Genomic DNA, 6000 nt, shown 5'->3' on the forward strand with positions numbered 1-6000 from the left:
TATCTCAAGACAACTCATGGTGGTAGATCCCACACATCTGCAAACTCTTGCTTCTTAATCCCTGGTGGGGTTAAAGTATAAGCTTCATGCCCCCGCTCAATGGGCCATGCAAAGTGGCAGCTCTCAGTATTTTAAAAAAAAATTTGAGAATTAAAAATCAATAGGGCTGTATCAGGAATGAATTTTAAACAAAACTAACATTAACAACTTCAACCAAATATTTAAAACAAATTCATCACCATCATTCTGTCTAATTAAATCTCATCCTCCTGTGTCTGGGGAAAGTGAACATACCCCATCCAGGTATGAAGAAGGATCCGTCATCCGAAGCACTAACTGTTTCCCTTTCCACAGATGCTTCCTGTTTTGTTTTTCTTATCCTACACTACATGCAGAAACTTTGCCTGCAGGGCAAATCTGAAAACTCATAACACTTGCCTAGTAGCTTAATGAGCAGATACCTGTCCTCATTAAACCACTTCAACTTAGCCTATCACAACCATTCCCTTTGTTGTAACACATCCCTGTCCCATCGTCCCTCCTACTTGAAACCTATGTGTATCTCTTTCTTTCCCCGTTACAAACTGAAACCTTGACTGTTTCTATTGTCACAGATGCTGCACAACTTGCTGACTTCTTCCAGCAGCTTCTGCTTTGGTTTCAAATTTCCAGCATCTGCAGGTTTTGTTTTACTTGCATTCAAATATCAAAACCACCAACTAGTTAATGCATTTTACTTTGGAAAGGTAACAGCCTGACAATTGTATAACACCAGCGATGATTGGCCAAATTGCTCTGAACCAATGAAGTACTTTTTTTAGTGTACAGGCTGTAATAAAAAGTTTGCCATTATAATTCCTCCAACTTCAGGCTCCCCACTCTGGTTGTTCACACTATATGACAAGATTTTTCTGAAAGAAATCTCCGGGTTTCTAATTCAAGGTTTGTGTTATGGTGGTGTGTTAATCACAGCCAGGGATACCACAATAAACCATGGCATCTAATACACTGTTCCTTTACCAATGTGTGAAAACCTTTACATTCGTCCTAACTTTGGAAACCTTCTCTCTCACTCTCAATCATTAAATATAAAAAGCTAACGGATTATTCAAAAATGTACCCTTTAATTATCCCCAAGGGGAGTCGTGCTGGCTCACTCCCTACATTGGTTCTGTTTATTTTTTGTTATTTAGAGATACAGTGCAGAACAAGCCATTCCAATGAACCACACCACCCATCAATCTGCCCATTTAACCTGAGCCTAATTATACAATGCCCAATTCACCGACTAACCAGTGCATCTTTGGGCTGTGGAAGGAAGCCAGAGAACCCAGGGGAAACCCATGCGCTGATAGGGATAACACACAAACTCCTTACAGACAGCGGTGGGAATTGAACTCCCAACTCTGGCTGTAATAGCGTCGTGCTAACCGCTAAGCTATAGCCCTCCATGGGCCTCAATATAATCTGTCCATTCTGAGCGGTGATTAGAACGGACGGGTGATTCACTAAGAGATAGTTATCATATTGGTAGAAAATAAAGCTTCAATTTTCACTGTTTATTCAGTTATGAAAGAATAAACCACATCACAACCACTTTGGTTAAAGAACCATCCTTCTCTCTTCCCTGCCAAAAAGACATTTCACCAACACTAAACACCAAACACCACAGATTTTGCAGATGATGGAAATCCAGAGCAGCACCACAAAATGCTGGAGGAACTCAGCAGGTCAGGCAGCGTCTATGGAGGAGAATAAAGAGTAGACCAGCACATGGTTTAACTCTTTCTTTACCATGAGGACATGGTCAAGAAGGCAGCATCCATCTCTAACAGCCCTCCCCACCCAGGACATACCCTCTTCTCATTGTTACCATCAAGGAGGAGGTACAGAAGCCTGAAGATCCACACTCAAGGGTTCGAGAACAGACTCTTCCGCTATATTTGCACTAGTTATTGGTATTTTATTTTATTTATGGTAATTTTATGTTTTTTCCACTGTACTGTTGCTGCAATACAATTAATTTCACGTCATCTAAGCCTGTGATAAAAACCTGATTCTAATATTTCCAAGGCGGCACTCCCCCATCCCCCTTAAAACTGGCGCACTCGCTCTCTCTCTCTGAGGGCCCACAAGTTCGCCAAAAGTTACAAACAAAACATGAATTGTTTGGGGACGGAAGGGTCAAAACGTTCAAAAATTGCTAACAGATGTGGAAAAGAACTGGGGAGCCGAAGGCTGTGATTTCAATTCGAAATAATACGGCAGGATAAGGCTGAACTTATTGAACACAAGGCGCTATGTGGACGTCGGTGGTGTGAGCTTCAATCTGTATGGATCAGGTTTAGTACACAAACACCGTGGCAAACTCGGATTCCGGGCTGATGTGTTGTTACCTGGCGGTGGCCGGGCTAAGCCAGGCCGAGCTGAGCCGTGCCGTGCTGGCCTCGGCGGGATGGTCGACTCTGTCCACTGTTTCTCCCGTCTTCCTTTCCCTCTGTGTATCCACAGCGATCCGTGTGCTCTACCCCCCACCCCCCAACCCCGATCGGAGTTCTTCCCGGGGGCAGTGGGCAAGCTCGGTATCAGGCGCCGATCTGCTGCCGAGGTTGGCTGTCCCTCGCCTCTCCCCGAGGGACGGCGTCCATGGGCGGGGAGACCGCAGTGGGGCCGAACTGGCCGCAGGCACGCCGGAGAGCGTTATGCGATTCCGCACTGAACCCTACGAACCCTCTGTCAGCCCGCAAGCAAAACTGCGAGTCAGCAGCAAGTCAGAAACTTGAAGCCCTCCCTCCCAGCCTGCGCTGCACAGTCTGCGGAACTGCGCCCTCTGTGCACAACGCGGAGCTTGCAGACGGTAACACGGCCACTTCTGATAACACACATACACACCGCCACTTCAAACACCAGCAAGCCGCTCCCATTTGGAAATAGAGACGTAAATGAGAGGCGCACAAAAATGATCACTGCCAGTGACTCCAGACACAGTCTGAGTCTGCTGCCCGCCGACCTGGGCATTCGCTTCCCTCTCCTCTACCTTCTGGGAGAAGATACAGGAACCTGAAAGCCCAGACGAAAAGCATCTGCAGATTTTCTCTTACTTGAGATTCAAGAACAGTTTTTTTCGCCGCTGCTAAACCAACCACCTCTCTCTCAACCCCTTCCCGTCATCCAACCCTTAACTGCTCCTCATCTGTCATTCACGAACCCAAGAGATTGTACAGATGCTGGATATCCCGAGGGAGACACACAAAAATCGGGGGATCTCCGCACCTCGGGCAGCACCCGAGGTGTGTGTGTTCGTCTGTTGTTGTATTCAACATTATTTAATGCCACTTCCAGTGTAAAGGAGAAAGAAATAATTGTAACTCCGGACACAGTAAAAGTAACATTAAGAACACAATAATTAAAGAAACACAATAAATATAAATACATAAGTTATATACACTCAGGTTAAATGTATAAAGTGACGCTCGGTCTGTCCCTTTAGCGTTTTGTTTTGCGCACTTCAGAAAGCACTCCAATCTTTGCACGTTCCGTTGTGCACTCGTCACTGTCACATTCTTACTTTTATCCACACTATTTTCCTTCTCAGCTTCTTGTCAGCAAGGGATCTCAATGAACCCAGGTGTCTACTAATCTGATCTAAATCATATTTTGCCTATATACCATTTGCCAACCATGAGGTAGTTTGACTAAAAACCCCTGATACGATAGTGAATACACAGACTGTGTGCTCCCAAATCCCTTCATGTCCAGATTCCCATGATCTGCCCCCATTTATAAAAACTTTACCGTAAATGAGGGCGAGGGTACTCAGTAACAGTCGGTGAACCCATGAAGACAACCTCATTATCTTGCCCTCTTTTCGCACCATTTATTCATTTATATTTCTTAAGAAGGGGCTGAGGAGAGCAAGAACGGGGCATGAGAAGGCCTTGGCAAGTAGGGTAAAGGGAAACCCCAAGGCATTCTTCAATTATGTGAAGAGCAAAAGGATGACAGGAGTGAAGGTAGGACCGATCAGGGATAAAGATGGGAAGATGTGCCTGGAGGCTGTGGAAGTGAGCAAGGTCCTCAATGAATACTTCTCTTCAGTATTCACCAATGATAGGAAACTTGATGACGGTGAGGACAGTATGAGTGAGGTTGATGTTCTGGAGCATGTTGATATTAAGGGAGAAGAGGTGTTGGAGTTGTTAAAATACATTAGGATGGCTAAGTCCCCGGGGCCCAACAGAATATTCCCCAGGCTGCTCCAGAAGGTGAGGGAAGAGATTAAAGAGCCTCTGGCTAGGATCTTTATCTCCTTGTTGTCCACGGGAATGGTACCGGAGGATTGGAGGGAGGTGAATGTTGTCCCTTTGTTCAAAACAGGTAGTAGGGATAGTCCAGGTAATTATAGACCAGTGAGCCTTACGTCTGTGGTGGGAAAGCTGTTGGAAAAGATTCTTAGAGATAGGATCTATGGGCATTTAGAGAATCAGGGACTGATCAGGGACAGTCAGCATGGCTTTGTGAAGGGCAGATCGTGTCTAACAAGCCTGATAGAGTTCTTTGAGGAGGTGACCAGGCATATAGATGAGGGTAGTGCAATGGATGTGATCTATATGGATTTTAGTAAGGCATTTGACAAGGTTCCACACAGTAGGCTTATTCAGAAAGTCAGAAGGTATGGGATCCAGGGAAGTTTGGCCAGGTGGATTCAAAATTGGCTTGCCTGCAGAAGCACAGGGTCGTGGTGGAGGGAGTACATTTGGATTGGAGGGTTGTGACTAGTGGTGTCCCACAAGGATCGGTTCTGGGACCTCTACTTTTCGTGATTTTTATTAACGACATGGATGTGGGGGTAGAAGGGTGGGTTGGCAAGTTTGCAGACGACACAAAGGTTGGTGGTGTTGTGGATAGTGTAGAGGATTGTCAAAGATTGCAGAGAGACATTGATAGGATGCAGAGGTGGGCTGAGAAGTGGCAGATGGAGTTCAACCCGGAGAAGTGTGCGGTGGTACAATTTGGAAGGGCAAACTCCAAGGCAGAGTACAAAGTAAATGGCAGGATACTTGGTAATATGGAGGAGCAGAGGGATCTGGGGGTACATGTCCACAGATCCCTGAAAGTTGCCTCACAGGTGGATAGGGTAGTTAAGAAAGCTTATGGAGCATCAGCTTTCATAAATCGAGGGATAGAGTTTAAGAGTCGCAGGGTAATGATGCAGCTCTATAAAACTCTGGTTAGGCCACACTTGAACTACTGTGTCCAGTTCTGGTCGCCTCACTATAGGAAGGATATAGAAGCATTGGAAAGGGTAGAGGAGATTTACCAGGATGCTGCCTGGTTTAGAGAGTATGCATTACGATCAGAGATTAAGGGAGCTAGGGCTTTACTCTTTGGAGAGAAGGAGGATGAGAGGAGACATGATAGAGGTATACAAGATATTAAGAGGAACAGATAAAGTCGACAGCCAGTGCCTCTTTCCCAGGGCGCCACTGCTCAATACAAGAGGACATGGCTTTAAGGTAAGGGGTGGGAAGTTCAAGGGGGATATTAGAGGAAGGTTTTTTACTCAGAGAATGGTTGGTGCGTGGAATGCACTCCCTGAGTCAGTGGTGGAGGCAGATACACCAGTGAAGTTTAAGAGACTACTGGACAGGTATTTGGAGGAATTTAAGGTGGGGGGTTATATGGGAGGCAGGGTTTAAGGGTCGGCACAACATTGTGGGCTGAAGGGCCTGTACTGTGCTGTACTATTCTATGTTCTAATTTAAATATCCCTATCGTGTTTGCCTCATCTTGTTCACCATGGCGATTACCGTAAAGCTTTGCAGCACCAGCACTCAGGCTTCAGTTTCCGCTGCTGTCTGTAAGGAGTTTGTACGTTCGCGCTGTGACCGTGTGGGTTTCCTCTGAGTACAGTTTCAAAGACGTACGGGTTAGGGTTAGTAAGTTGTGGTTGTGGACATGCTGTGTTGATGGTGGCACTTGCGGGCTGTCCCCAGCACA

The 6000-nt window shown here is 45.9% G+C and overlaps 1 protein-coding gene across 2 annotated transcripts in view; it reads right to left on the reverse strand.

Moving 5' to 3' along the window:
• LOC140197502 (growth hormone receptor-like) overlaps positions 1-2785 on the reverse strand; it is a 168519-nt gene extending 165734 nt beyond the window's left edge. For both annotated transcript variants that reach the window (XM_072257512.1, XM_072257511.1), the window contains exon 1: positions 2397-2785. The gene's annotated coding sequence lies outside the window, so the exon portion shown is untranslated. The remainder of the gene's footprint in view (positions 1-2396) is intronic.
• Between the last annotated feature and the right edge of the window lie 3215 nt (positions 2786-6000).

The sequence above is a fragment of the Mobula birostris genome, chromosome 5 (assembly GCF_030028105.1).
Source record: "Mobula birostris isolate sMobBir1 chromosome 5, sMobBir1.hap1, whole genome shotgun sequence".
Taxonomy (NCBI): Eukaryota; Metazoa; Chordata; class Chondrichthyes; order Myliobatiformes; family Myliobatidae; genus Mobula; species Mobula birostris.